Raw genomic sequence first — 14,754 nt, 5'->3', positions numbered from 1 at the left:
GGGGGCCCCATTTTGGCTGCCCTGGCCGGAGGTGACGATCATGATGGATGCATCCCTCACGGGATGGGGAGCTCATGCCAACGAGTTGACAGTCAGCGGTCGTTGGTCTCCGTCGGAGTCCAGACTCCATATCAATCTTTTGGAGCTGAGGGCCGTCAGGTTAACCCTGAAGGCTTTTCTGCCGACTGTGGGAGGGAAGAGTGTCCTGATTCTAACGGACAACACGGTGGCCATGCACTACCTCAAAAAAAAAGGGGGGCAGGGTCACTTCCTCTGTGCAGGGAGGCGATGCAGCTCGAGTTCTGGGCCATCCAGCAGAAGGTTTCGATCTCGGCTGTTCATCTGGCCGGAGACGACAACGAGACGGTGGACGCTCTGAGCAGGCAGAGCACGATCTCTCACGAGTGGGAGCTGGCTCAGGAGATACTCCTGGAGATCTTCGCCCTTTGGGGGACCCCTCAAGTGGATCTCTACGCCTCCAGTGTCAACCGGAAGTGCGAAAGGTTCTGCTTGCGGGAATTTCCTCCAAAAGGAGCCTTAGGAGACGCGTTCGTGGTGGAGTGGTCATTCCCACTGCTGTACGCGTTTCCTCCAGTCCCCGTCATCCCGCAAGTACTGCAGAGGTTACGGAGGTTCGATTCCCGGATGATCCTCATTGCTCCGGTGTGGGCCCGGAGGACGTGGTACCCGGACCTTCTCGACTTGTCCATCTGCCCTCCACGTCGTCTTCCCTACCGAGATGATCTGCTCTCACAGGAGGGGGGTCAGGTTCTCCATCCAGAGGTCAGATCCCTCAACCTTCATGCTTGGCTTCTGAAAGGTTGAGGTATAAGGATTGGGACCTCCCTGAAGACGTGATGGAGGTGTTGCTCTCGGCCACGCGACCGGCAACAAAGTCTCTGTACCTTTTGCCGTTGGCGTAAGTTCTGCGACTGGTGCAGAGTTAAGAATGTGGATCCTTTTGAGTGTGACATTCCCATGGTTCTGTCTTTTTTGCTTTCCTTGGCCCACTAGGGCTTGCAAGTGGGGACCATTAAAGGTTATCTGGTGGCGCTGTCCATATTTAAGCGCTCGTCTGAAGAATGTTCCTATTTTAAGATTCCTTTAATTTTGCAGTTTTTGAAAGGGCTCACTAATGTGTTCCCTCCGTCACCTTTTCTGGTGCCCGGTTGGGATTTTAACCTTGTTCTTAAGTTTCTTATGGGTGCTCTGTTTGAGCCTTTGCATTCTTGCCCTTTGAGACTGTTAACTCTGAAAACTGTTTTTGGTTGCAGCTTCTTTCTCTCGCAGAGTGAGTGAGTTACAGGAACTTTTCAGTTAAGCCACCCTTCACTGTGTTTCATAAGGACAGGGTTGTCCTTCGAGTTCGTCCGTCCTTTCTTCCGAAGGTGGTTTCGGAATTTCATTTGGGCCTTCGGAATTTCATTTGAGCCAGAAGGTTGTTCTTCCGGCGTTCTATCCTCCTCCACATCCTGGTAAGGAAGAGGAGAGGCTCCATAGGCTTGATCCTAGGAGAGCGTTGAGCTTTTATATTTCGCACATGTCCCGGGTCAGAGTGGACGATCAACTTTTCATTGGTTACGCTGGAAAGCGTTTGGGACAAGCTGTGACGAAACAGACTTTGTCTCGTTGGATTATTTTAGCTATCTTCGAATGTTACCGTTTGGCGGGTAAGGGCCCTCCGGCTGGCTTGCGTGGTCATTCTCCCAGGGGAGTGGCTGCGTCTACTGCCCTGCAGAGGGTGTTCCTATTTGTCACATCTGTTATGCAGCCACCTGGGCTTCGGTACATACTTTTGTACGTCACTACTCCCTCAATTCCATCCGAGGGCAGGATCTGGCCTTTGGCAAGGCAGTCCTTTATTCCGCAATTCGATTGGGCATGCTAAATTTGTGTTCTAAATTCTTTTCCCACCTCCTTGCTTGGTACTGCTTTGGGAGTTTGTCATAGATATGGAATACGTCGGAGGACCCAATCCCCCCCGAAGAACAAGTTACTCTCTTACCTGGTAACGTTCTTTCGATGGGATGGTCCGACGACGTATTCCATAGCGCTCCCTCCCTTCCCCGCTGCAGAATTTCTTATGCGATTGCAGCTTGTGTTCCGCAAGGCCTTGTGTGTCTGACTGGCAGAAAACTGGTGTCACACGTTCTGGGGGAAAAAACTACAATTGAGGCTTCGGGTGTCGTGCGTCCTACTTATCACATCGGGCGACGTCGGCCGTCGGAGGAGGTCCTTGGGGACGGCGCATCGACATCACCGACGCAGTACGCAGAAGCCGAAAATTTTCCTAAGCAGCACAGCTGTGGACATTACCTGTCATAGATATGGAATACGTCGTCGGACCATCCCATCGAAAGAACGTTACCAGGTAAGAGAGTAAATTGTTCTTCATTGGGATGGCCCCTCTTGCACATTAGTTCATAGGCATTGTAATTCCTGCACAGTACTTCTTAGGGATGGTCACTGTGCACAGTACTTCATTGGGATGGTCACATCTGCACAATACTTCATTGGGATGGTCATTTCTGCACAGTACTTCATTGGGATGGTCATTTCTGCACAGTACTTCATTGGGATGGTCATTGCACACCACTCTGGGATGAGAGAAGGGGGGAACAATGTTCACGGTTGATTGGAGGTGTCTCTACTACACGAGTGCCCCCACAGTTACTATTATACAATCCCCACAGCTGATATAGTGATCATTTTAAAAGGACACATCTATAGTAGCCAGTGCCTCCTATGGCAAACATGTCAGACGCCAATTGAAATGTGCAGGAGCCACTAGTTTTAAAGGAAGTTGTAAGTTCAACATTCAAACTCATATCTGTTTAATAGTAAGACTATGGAAATAGTGTCCATGCATGTCTATTAAGATCTAAACATTGATTGAGCAGAGAAGACAAACATGATGGACTTGAACACATTTCCCAGGAAAAAAGAATAAAAGGGAGCGAAAACTTGGGAATATTTAGCAGTCCCAGTGGTCTCCCACAGCCACCAGGATGGCCGGGGGGTGTCCCCACCAAACTGCGGGAAATTAGAGGTGTGCAGCACTGGCGATCTGTTAAGATTGTGGATGTGACCAGGGGAAAGCCGGTACAGTCCCAGATGTGAAAGCAGCCCCAGGGTATCGGGCATTACCCAGTGAGCAGTAGGCTACCTCTGGGGAGCTAGGAGCAGTAAGCAGCCCCTGGGTATCTTGGCATCAACCAGTGAGCAGTAGCTCCCTCTGGGGAGGTAGGAGCTCGAAGCAGCCCCAGGGTATCTGGCATCACCTAGTGAGCAGGAGCTCTCTGGGGAGCTAGGTGCTGAAAGCAGCCCCTGGTATTGTGGCATTACCCAGTGAGCAGGAGCTCCCTCTGGGGAACGAGGAGCTGAAAGCAGCCCCTGGGTATCAGGCATGACCCAGTAAGCAGGAGCTCCCTCTAGGGAGCTAGGAGCTGAAAGCAGCCCCTGGGTTTTGGGCATCACACAGTGAGCAGGAGCTACCTCTGGGGAGCTAGGAGCTGAAAGCAGCCCCCAGGGTATCGGGCATCACCCAGTGAGCAGGAGCTCTCTCTGGGGAGCTAGGAGCTGAAAGCAGCCCCAGGGTATCGGGCATTGCCCTGTGAGCAGGAGGCTACCTCTGGGGAGCTAGGAGCTGAAAGCAGCCCTAGGGTATCGGGCATTACCCAGTGAGCAGGAGCTACCTCTGGGGAGCTTGGTGCTGAAAGCAGCCCCAGGGTATCGGGCATTACCCAGTGAGCAGGAGGCTACCTCTGTGGAGCTAGGAGCTGAAAGCTGCCCCTGGGTATCGGGCATTGCCCTGTGAGCAGGAGGCTACCTCTGGGGAGCTAGGAGCTGAAAGCAGCCCCAGGGTATCGGGCATTACCCAGTGAGAAGGAGCTACCTCTGGGGAGCTAGGAGCTGAAAGCAGCCCCAGGGTATCGGGCATCACCCAGTGAGCAGGAGCTACCTCTGGTGAGCTAGGAGCTGAAAGCAGCCCCAGGGTATCGGGCATCACCCAGTGTGCAGGAGGCTACCTCTGGGGAGCTAGGAGCTGAAAGCAGCCCCTGGGTATCGGGCATTACCCAGTGAGCAGGAGCTCCCTCTGGGGAGCTAGGAGCTGAAAGCAGCCCCAGGATATCGGGCATTACCCAGTGAGCATGAGGCTACCTCTGGGGAGCTAGGAGCTGAAAGCAGCCCCAGGGTATCGGGCATTACCCAGTGAGCAGGAGTGCCCTCTGGGGAGCTAGAAGCTGAAAGCAGCCCCTGGGTATCAGGCATTACCCAGTGAGCAGGAGCTCCCTCTGGGGAGCTAGGTGCTGAAAGCAGCCCCAGGGTATCGGGCATTGCCCTGTGAGCAGGAGGCTACCTCTGGGGAGCTAGGAGCTGAAAGCAGCCCCAGGGTATCGGGCATTACCCAGTGAGCAGGAGACTACCTCTGGGGAGCTAGGATCTGAAAGCAGCCCCTGGGTATCGGGCATTACCCAGTGAGCAGGAGGCTACCTCTGGGGAGCTAGGAGCTGAAAGCAGCCCCTGGGTATCGGGCATTACCCAGTGAGCAGGAGCTCCCTCTGGGGAGCTAGGAGCTGAAAGCAGCCCCTGGGTATCAGGCATTACCCAGTGAGCAGGAGCTCCCTCTGGGGAGCTAGGAGCTGAAAGCAGCCCCAGGGTATCGGGCATTACCCAGTGAGCAGGAGCTACCTCTGGGTAGCTAGGAGCTGAAAGCAGCCCCAGGGTATCGGGCATTACCCAGTGAGCAGGAGCGCCGTCTGGGGAGCTAGCAGCCTCTGGGTATTGGGCATCACCCAGTGAGCAGGAGCTACCTGTGGGGAGCTAGGAGCTGAAAGCAGCCCCAGGGTATCGGGCATTACCCAGTGAGCAGGAGTGCCCTCTGGGGAGCTAGAAGCTGAAAGCAGCCCCTGGGTATCAGGCATTACCCAGTGAGCAGGAGCTCCCTCTGGGGAGCTAGGTGCTGAAAGCAGCTCCTGGGTATCGGGCATTGCCCTGTGAGCAGGAGGCTACCTCTGGGGAGCTAGGAGCTGAAAGCAGCCCCAGGGTATCAGGCATTACCCAGTGAGCAGGAGCTCCCTCTGGGGAGCTAGGAGCTGAAAGCAGCCCCAGGGTATCGGGCATTACCCAGTGAGCAGGAGCTACCTCTGGGGAACAAGGACCTAGCCCAAAGCGCAGCACTAATGTAACAGGTGCATCTGCATTTTATATGGGCCAGCCTTTCCGAGGCGTCTTTTATTCTCGTGTTTGCTGCTTCTGATCCTGCAGACGAGCCTGGCGGCAGCTGTGCTGCGGGAGGCGAAAGCACCAGGCTCTGCGGGGCTACACGCGCCAGGCAGCCTCCGAGTTCCCTGCCAGCGTCTCTGAGTATGTAATAAGGCCCGTCACAGCTGCACGTGTAGAGTGAGTGAGGGCAGCTCCGGGAGGGAGGGAGGGAGAGTTTCCAATAGGATACTAACGTCACAAGGTTCCCCGCAACATTTGCGGTACTTAGAATAGTTCTTTTATAAGGCTATTAATACCAGCGAGTGGTTTCTAAGCGCAGGATCGGATTCGACTTGTGTTGCGCTGCTTTGTTTTTGCGTTGCCCCTGAGCTATCTTTTATTTATTTATTTATTGTGCATTTTTTAGGCTCTTAAACAGTAGCTCATATCCTGTCCCCCATCCTCCCTCCGCCCTCCGTACTGTTTTGGACTTGTTAATACATCTTGCCTGAATATATTTGGCGTGGGATTTTCCTTTCAATTAAGCCACAGTGAGATGGGTTTGTCGATGCAAATCACATTTGCCTCAACAAACTGACGTTTTAAAAGGAGTCATGCCAATGGGATGAATGCTGTGTCTATTATTCAGCGCACCGGCCACTAAACTCCACTGGAGGGAGCTGCCGACTCACTTTCACATTGCGACCAACACGGACGCATTCCTAAACCTTGGTTAGAATACTCGCACTGCTGAGGGGGCCACTTTATGGTACTCCCTCCTGATTGGCTGAATTCAAAACAGTACCCTTGATGTAATCATTGCAATGCTCTATGGATGTGCGATTACCTTTCTAGTCCCCCGTGGGGTCATTTACTGCACAATACTGGCTGTGGATGGGGTGATAGGCCTGCTTTACTGGCTGTGGATGGGGTGATAGGCCTGCAATACTGGCTGTGGATGGGGTGATAGACCTGCAGTACTAGCTGTGGATGGGGTGATAAACCTGCAATTCTGGCTGTGGATGGGGTGATAAACCTGCAATACTGGCTGTGGATGGGGTGATAGGCCTGCAGGTACTGGCTGGGGATGGCGTGATTGCCTTATAATACTGGCTGTGGATGGGTTGATAGACCTGCTTTACTGGCTGTGGATGGGGTGATAGGCCTGCAATACTGGCTGTGGATGGGGTGATAGACCTGCAGTACTAGCTGTGGATGGGGTGATAAACCTGCAATTCTGGCTGTGGATGGGGTGATAAACCTGCAATACTGGCTGTGGATGGGGTGATAGACCTGCAATACTGGCTGTGGATGGGGTGATAAACCTGCAGTACTGGCTGCGGATGGGGTCATTGGCTTATAATACTGGCTGCGGATGGGGTGATAGACCTGCAATACTGGCTGCGGATGGGGTGATAGACCTGCAATACTGGCTGTGGATGGGGTGATAAACCTGCAATACTGGCTGTGGATGGGGTGATAAACCTGCAATTCTGGCTGTGGATGGGGTGATAGACCTGCAGTACTGGCTGCGGATGGGGTGATAAACCTGCAATACTGGCTGTGGATGGGATGATAAACCTGCAATTCTGGCTGTGGATGGGGTGATAGACCTGCAATACTGGCTGTGGATGGGGTGATAGACCTGCAATAATGGCTGTGGATGGGGTGAAAGACTTGCAATACTGGCTGTGGATGAGGTGATAAACCTGCAGTACTGGCTGCGGATGGGGTCATTGGCTTATAATACTGGCTGTGGATGGGATGATAGACCTGCGATACTGGCTGTGGATGGGGTGATAGACCTGCAATACTGGCTGCAGATGGGGTGATAGACGTGCAATACTGGCTGTGGATGGGGTGATAGACCTGCAATACTGGCTGTGGATGGGGTGATAAACCTGCAGTACTGGCTGCGGATGGGGTGATAAACCTGCAGTACTGGCTGTGGATGGGATGATAGACCTACAATACTGGCTGTGGATGGGGTGATAGACCTGCAATACTGGCTGTGGATGGGGTGATAGACCTACAATACTGGCTGTGGATGGGGTGATAGACCTGCAGTACTGGCTGCGGATGGGGTGTTTGGCTTATATATAATACTGGCTGTGGATGGGGTGATAAACCTGCAGTACTGGCTGCGGATGGGGTGATAAACCTGCAATACTGGCTGTGGATGGGGAGAAAGACCTACAATACTGGCTGCGGATGGGGTCATTGGCTTATGATACTGGCTATGGATGGGGTGATAGACCTGCAATACTGGCTGTGGATGGGGAGAAAGACCTACAATACTGGCTGCGGATTGGGGTCATTGGCTTATGATACTGGCTATGGATGGGGTGATAGACCTGCAATACTGGCTGCGGATGGGGTGATAGACCTGCAGTACTAACTGTGGATGGGGTGATAGACCTGCAATACTGGCTGTGGATGGGGTGATAGACCTGCAATACTGGCTGTGGATGGGGTGATAGACCTGCAATACTGGCTGTGGATGGGGTGATAGACCTGCAATACTGGCTGTGGATGGGGTGATAGACCTGCAATACTGGCTGTGGATGGGGTGATAGGCCTACAATACTGGCTGTGGATGGGGTGATAGGCCTAAAATACTGGATGTGGATGCAGTCATAGGCCTACAATACTGGCTGTGGATGGGGTGATAGACCTGCAATACTGGCTGTGGATGGGGTGATAGACCTGCAATACTGGCTGTGGATGGGGTGATAGACCTGCAATACTGGCTGTGGATGGGGCGATAGGCCTACAATACTGGCTGTGGATGGGGTGATAGACCTGCAATACTGGCTGTGGATGGGGTGATAGACCTGCAGTACTGGCTGCGGATGAGGTGATAAACCTGCAGTACTGGCTGCGGGTGGGGTGATAAACCTGCAGTACTGGCTGTGGATGGGGTGATAAACCTGCAATACTGGCTGTTGATGGGGTGATAGGCCTGCAATACTGGCTGTGGATGGGGTGATAAACCTGCAATACTGGCTGTTGATGGGGTGATAGGCCTGCAATACTGGCTGTGGATGGGGTGATAGGCCTACAATACTGGCTGTGGATGGGGTGATTGGCCTACAATACTGGCTGTGGATGGGGTGATTGGCCTACAATACTGGCTGTGGATGGGGTGATTGGCCTACAATACTGGCTGTGGATGGGGTGATAGGTCTACAATATTGGCTGTGGATGGGGTGATAGGTCTACAATACTGGCTGTGGGTGTGGTGACTGGCCTACAATACTGGCTGTGGATGGGGTGACCGGTCTACAATACTGGCTGTGGATGGGGTGACTGGCCTACAAAACTGGCTGTGGAGGTGGTGATATGTCTACAATACTGGCTGCAGATGGGGTGATTGGCCTATAATACTGGCTGCAGATGGGGTGATTGGCCTATAATACTGGCTGCGGATGGGGTGACTGGCCTACAATACTGGCTGGGGATGGGGTGATAAACCTGCAGTCCTGGCTGCAGATGGGGTGATAAACCTGCAGTACTGGCTGTGGATGGGGTCATTGGCTTATAATGCTGGCTGTGGATGGGGTGATAGACCTGCAATACTGGCTGTGGATGGGGTGATAGACCTGCAATATTGGCTGTGGATGGGGTGATAAACCTGCAGTACTGGCTGCGGATGGGTCATTGGCTTATAATACTGGCTGTGGATGGGGTAATAAACCTGCAGTACTGGCTGCGGATTGGGTGATGAACCTGCAGTACTGGCTGCGGATGGGGTGATGAACCTGCAATACTGGCTGCGGATGGGGTGATAGACCTACAATACTGGCTGTGGATGGGGTGATAAACCTGCAATAATGGCTGCGGATGGGGTGATAAACCTGCAGTACTGGCTGTGGATGGAATGATAGACCTGCAATACTGGCTGTGGATGGGGTGATAAACCTGCAGTACTGGCTGCGGATGGGGTGATTGGCTTATAATACTGGCTGTGGATGGGGTGATAGACCTGCAATACTGGCTGTGGATGGGGTGATAGACCTGCAATACTGGCTAATGATGGGGTGATAGACTTACAATACTGGCTGTGGACGGGGTGATAAACCTGCAGTACTGGCTGTGGATGCAGTCATAGGCCTACAATTCTGGCTGTGGAGGGGGTGATTGACCTGCAATACTGGCTGTGGAGGGGGTGATACACCTGCAGTACTGGCTGTGGATGGGGTGATAAACCTGCAGTACTGGCTGCGGATGGGGTGATAGACCTGCAATACTGGCTGTGGATGGGGTGATAAACCTGCAGTACTGGCTGCGGATGGGGTGATAGACCTGCAATACTGGCTGCGGATGGGGTGATAAACCTGCAATACTGGCTGCAGATGGGGTGATAAACCTGCAGTACTGGCTGTGGATGGGATGATAGACCTGCAATACTGGCTGTGGATGGGGTGATAGACCTGCAATACTGGCTGTGGATGGGGTGATAGACCTGCAATACTGACTGTGGATGGGGTGATAGACCTGCAATACTGGCTGTGGAGAGGGGTGATAGACCTGCAATACTGGCTGTGGAGGGGGTGATAGACCTGCAATACTGGCTGTGGAGGGGGTGATAGACCTGCAGTACTGGCTGTGGACGGGGTGATAAATCTGCAGTACTGGCTGCGGATGGGGTGATAGACCTGCAATACTGGCTGCGGATGGGGTGATAAACCTGCAATACTGGCTGCGGATGGGGTGATAAACCAGCAGTACTGGCTGTGGATGGGATGATAGACCTGCAATACTGGCTGTGGATGGGGTGATAGACCTGCAATACTGGCTGTGGATGGGGTGATAGACCTGCAATACTGGCTGTGGATGGGGTGATAGACCTGCAATACTGGCTGTGGATGGGGTGATAGACCTACAATACTGGCTGTGGATGGGGTGATAGACCTGCAGTACTGGCTGCGGATGGGGTGGTTGGCTTATATATAATACTGGCTGTGGATGGGGTGATAAACCTGCAATACTGGCTGTGGATGGGGAGAAAGACCTACAATACTGGCTGCGGATGGGGTCATTGGCTTATGATACTGGCTATGGATGGGGTGATAGACCTGCAATACTGGCTGTGGATGGGGAGAAAGACCTACAATACTGGCTGCGGATGGGGTCATTGGCTTATGATACTGGCTATGGATGGGGTGATAGACCTGCAATACTGGCTGCGGATGGGGTGATAGACCTGCAGTACTAGCTGTGGATGGGGTGATACACCTGCAATACTGGCTGTGGATGGGGTGATAGACCTGCAATACTGGCTGTGGATGGGGTGATAGGCCTACAATACTGTCTGTGGATGGGGTGATAGGCCTAAAATACTGGCTGTGGATGCAGTCATAGGACTACAATACTGGCTGTGCATGGGGGTGATAGACCTGCAATACTGGCTGTGGAGGCAGTGATAGACCTGCAATACTGGCTGTGGAGGTGGTGATATGTCTACAATACCGGCTGCGGATGAGGTGATAGACCTGCAATACTGGCTGTGGAGGTGGTGATATGTCTACAATACTGGCTGCAGATGGGGTGATTGGCCTATAATACTGGCTGCAGATGGGGTGATTGGCCTATAATACTGGCTGCGGATGGGGTGACTGGCCTACAATACTGGCTGTGGATGGGGTGATAAACCTGCAGTCCTGGCTGCAGATGGGGTGATAAACCTGCAGTACTGGCTGCGGATGGGGTCATTGGCTTATAATACTGGCTGTGGATGGGGTGATAGACCTGCAATACTGGCTGTGGATGGGGTGATAGACCTGCAATACTGGCTGTGGATGGGGTGATAAACCTGCAGTACTGGCTGCGGATGGGTCATTGGCTTATAATACTGGCTGTGGATGGGGTGATAAACCTGCAGTACTGGCTGCGGATGGGGTGATGAACCTGCAGTACTGGCTGCGGATGGGGTGATGAACCTGCAATACTGGCTGCGGATGGGGTGATAGACCTACAATACTGGCTGTGGATGGGGTGATAAACCTGCAATGATGGCTGCGGATGTGGTGATAAACCTGCAGTACTGGCTGTGGATGGAATGATAGACCTGCAATACCTGCTGTGGATGGGGTGATAGATCTGCAATACTGACTGTAGATGGGGTGATAGACCTGCAATACTGGCTGCGGATGGGGTGATGAACCTGCAGTACTGGCTGCGGATGGGGTGATGAACCTGCAATACTGGCTGCGGATGGGGTGATAGACCTACAATACTGGCTGTGGATGGGGTGATAAACCTGCAATAATGGCTGCGGATGGGGTGATAAACCTGCAGTACTGGCTGTGGATGGAATGATAGACCTGCAATACCTGCTGTGGATGGGGTGATAGATCTGCAATAATGGCTGTGGATGGGGTGAAAGACTTGCAATACTGGCTGTGGATGAGGTGATAAACCTGCAGTACTGGCTGCGGATGGGGTCATTGGCTTATAATACTGGCTGTGGATGGGGTGATAGACCTGCAATACTGGCTGTGGATGGGGTGATAGACCTGCAATACTGGCTGCAGATGGGGTGATAGACGTGCAATACTGGCTGTGGATGGGGTGATAGACCTGCAATACTGGCTGTGGATGGGGTGATAAACCTGCAGTACTGGCTGCGGATGGGGTGATAAACCTGCAGTACTGGCTGTGGATGGGATGATAGACCTGCAATACTGGCTGTGGATGGGGTGATAGACCTGCAATACTGGCTGTGGATGGGGTGATAGACCTACAATACTGGCTGTGGATGGGGTGATAGACCTGCAGTACTGGCTGCGGATGGGGTGTTTGGCTTATATATAATACTGGCTGTGGATGGGGTGATAAACCTGCAGTACTGGCTGCGGATGGGGTGATAGACCTGCAATACTGGCTGTGGATGGGGTGATAAACCTGCAATATTGGCTGTGGATGGGGAGAAAGACCTACAATACTGGCTGCGGATGGGGTCATTGGCTTATGATACTGGCTATGGATGGGGTGATAGACCTGCAATACTGGCTGTGGATGGGGAGAAAGACCTACAATACTGGCTGCGGATTGGGGTCATTGGCTTATGATACTGGCTATGGATGGGGTGATAGACCTGCAATACTGGCTGCGGATGGGGTGATAGACCTGCAGTACTAACTGTGGATGGGGTGATAGACCTGCAATACTGGCTGTGGATGGGGTGATTGGCCTACAATACTGGCTGTGCATGGGGGTGATAGACCTGCAATACTGGCTGTGGAGGCAGTGATAGACCTGCAATACTGGCTGTGGAGGTGGTGGTATGTCTACAATACTGGCTGCAGATGGGGTGATTGGCCTATAACACTGGCTGCTGATGGGGTGACTGGCCTACAATACTGGCTGCAGATGGGGTGCTGGCTGTGGAGGTGGTGATATGTCTACAATACTGGCTGCAGATGGGGTGATTGGCCTATAATACTGGCTGCAGATGGGGTGATTGGCCTATAATACTGGCTGCGGATGGGGTGACTGGCCTACAATACTGGCTGGGGATGGGGTGATAAACCTGCAGTCCTGGCTGCAGATGGGGTGATAAACCTGCAGTACTGGCTGCGGATGGGGTCATTGGCTTATAATGCTGGCTGTGGATGGGGTGATAGACCTGCAATACTGGCTGTGGATGGGGTGATAGACCTGCAATATTGGCTGTGGATGGGGTGATAAACCTGCAGTACTGGCTGCGGATGGGTCATTGGCTTATAATACTGGCTGTGGATGGGGTGATAAACCTGCAGTACTGGCTGCGGATGGGGTGATGAACCTGCAATACTGGCTGCGGATGGGGTGATAGACCTACAATACTGGCTGTGGATGGGGTGATAAACCTGCAATAATGGCTGCGGATGGGGTGATAAACCTGCAGTACTGGCTGTGGATGGAATGATAGACCTGCAATACCTGCTGTGGATGGGGTGATAGACCTGCAATACTGACTGTAGATGGGGTGATAGACCTGCAATACTGGCTGTGGATGGGGTGATAAACCTGCAGTACTGGCTGCGGATGGGGTGATTGGCTTATAATACTGGCTGTGGATGGGGTGATAGACCTGCAATACTGGCTGTGGATGGGGTGATAGACCTGCAATACTGGCTAATGATGGGGTGATAGACTTACAATACTGGCTGTGGACGGGGTGATAAACCTGCAGTACTGGCTGTGGATGCAGTCATAGGCCTACAATTCTGGCTGTGGAGGGGGTGATAGACCTGCAATACTGACTGTGGAGGGGGTGATACACCTGCAGTACTGGCTGTGGATGGGGTGATAAACCTGCAGTACTGGCTGCGGATGGGGTGATAGACCTGCAATACTGGCTGTGGATGGGGTGATAAACCTGCAGTACTGGCTGCGGATGGGGTGATAGACCTGCAATACTGGCTGCGGATGGGGTGATAAACCTGCAATACTGGCTGCAGATGGGGTGATAAACCTGCAGTACTGGCTGTGGATGGGATGATAGACCTGCAATACTGGCTGTGGATGGGGTGATAGACCTGCAATACTGGCTGTGGATGGGGTGATAGACCTGCAGTACTGGCTGTGGATGGGGTGATAAACCTGCAGTACTGGCTGCGGATGGGGTGATAGACCTGCAATACTGGCTGCGGATGGGGTGATAGACCTGCAATACTGGCTGTGGATGGGGTGATAGACCTGCAATACTGGCTGTGGATGGGGTGATAGACCTGCAATACTGGCTGTGGATGGGGTGATAGACCTGCAATACTGGCTGTGGATGGGGTGATAGACCTACAATACTGGCTGTGGATGGGGTGATAGACCTGCAGTACTGGCTGCGGATGGGGTGATTGGCTTATATATAATACTGGCTGTGGATGGGGTTATAAACCTGCAATACTGGCTGTGGATGGGGAGAAAGACCTACAATACTGGCTGCGGATGGGGTCATTGGCTTATGATACTGGCTATGGATGGGGTGATAGACCTGCAATACTGGCTGTGGATGGGGAGAAAGACCTACAATACTGGCTGCAGATGGGGTCATTGGCTTATGATACTGGCTATGGATGGGGTGATAGACCTGCAATACTGGCTGCGGATGGGGTGATAGACCTGCAGTACTAGCTGTGGATGGGGTGATAGACCTGCAATACTGGCTGTGGATGGGGTGATAGACCTGCAATACTGGCTGTGGATGGGGTGATAGGCCTACAATACTGTCTGTGGATGGGGTGATAGGCCTAAAATACTGGCTGTGGATGCAGTCATAGGACTACAATACTGGCTGTGCATGGGGGTGATAGACCTGCAATACTGGCTGTGGAGGCAGTGATAGACCTGCAATACTGGCTGTGGAGGTGGTGATATGTCTACAATACCGGCTGCGGATGAGGTGATAGACCTGCAATACTGGCTGTGGAGGTGGTGATATGTCTACAATACTGGCTGCAGATGGGGTGATTGGCCTATAATACTGGCTGCAGATGGGGTGATTGGCCTATAATACTGGCTGCGGATGGGGTGACTGGCCTACAATACTGGCTGTGGATGGGGTGA

General features: G+C 52.8%; 1 protein-coding gene across 20 annotated transcripts in view; it reads left to right on the top strand.

Annotated features, from left to right (window-relative positions):
* MACF1 (microtubule actin crosslinking factor 1) overlaps window positions 1-14,754 on the top strand; it is a 1,825,008-nt gene that overhangs the window by 1,069,529 nt on the left and 740,725 nt on the right. The gene's annotated exons all lie outside the window — the stretch shown is intronic.

Source organism: Ambystoma mexicanum, chromosome 11 (assembly GCF_040938575.1).
Source record: "Ambystoma mexicanum isolate Mex_15411 chromosome 11, UKY_AmexF1_1, whole genome shotgun sequence".
NCBI classification, from domain to species: domain Eukaryota; kingdom Metazoa; phylum Chordata; class Amphibia; order Caudata; family Ambystomatidae; genus Ambystoma; species Ambystoma mexicanum.
This window is presented reverse-complemented; position numbering and strand designations above follow the sequence as displayed.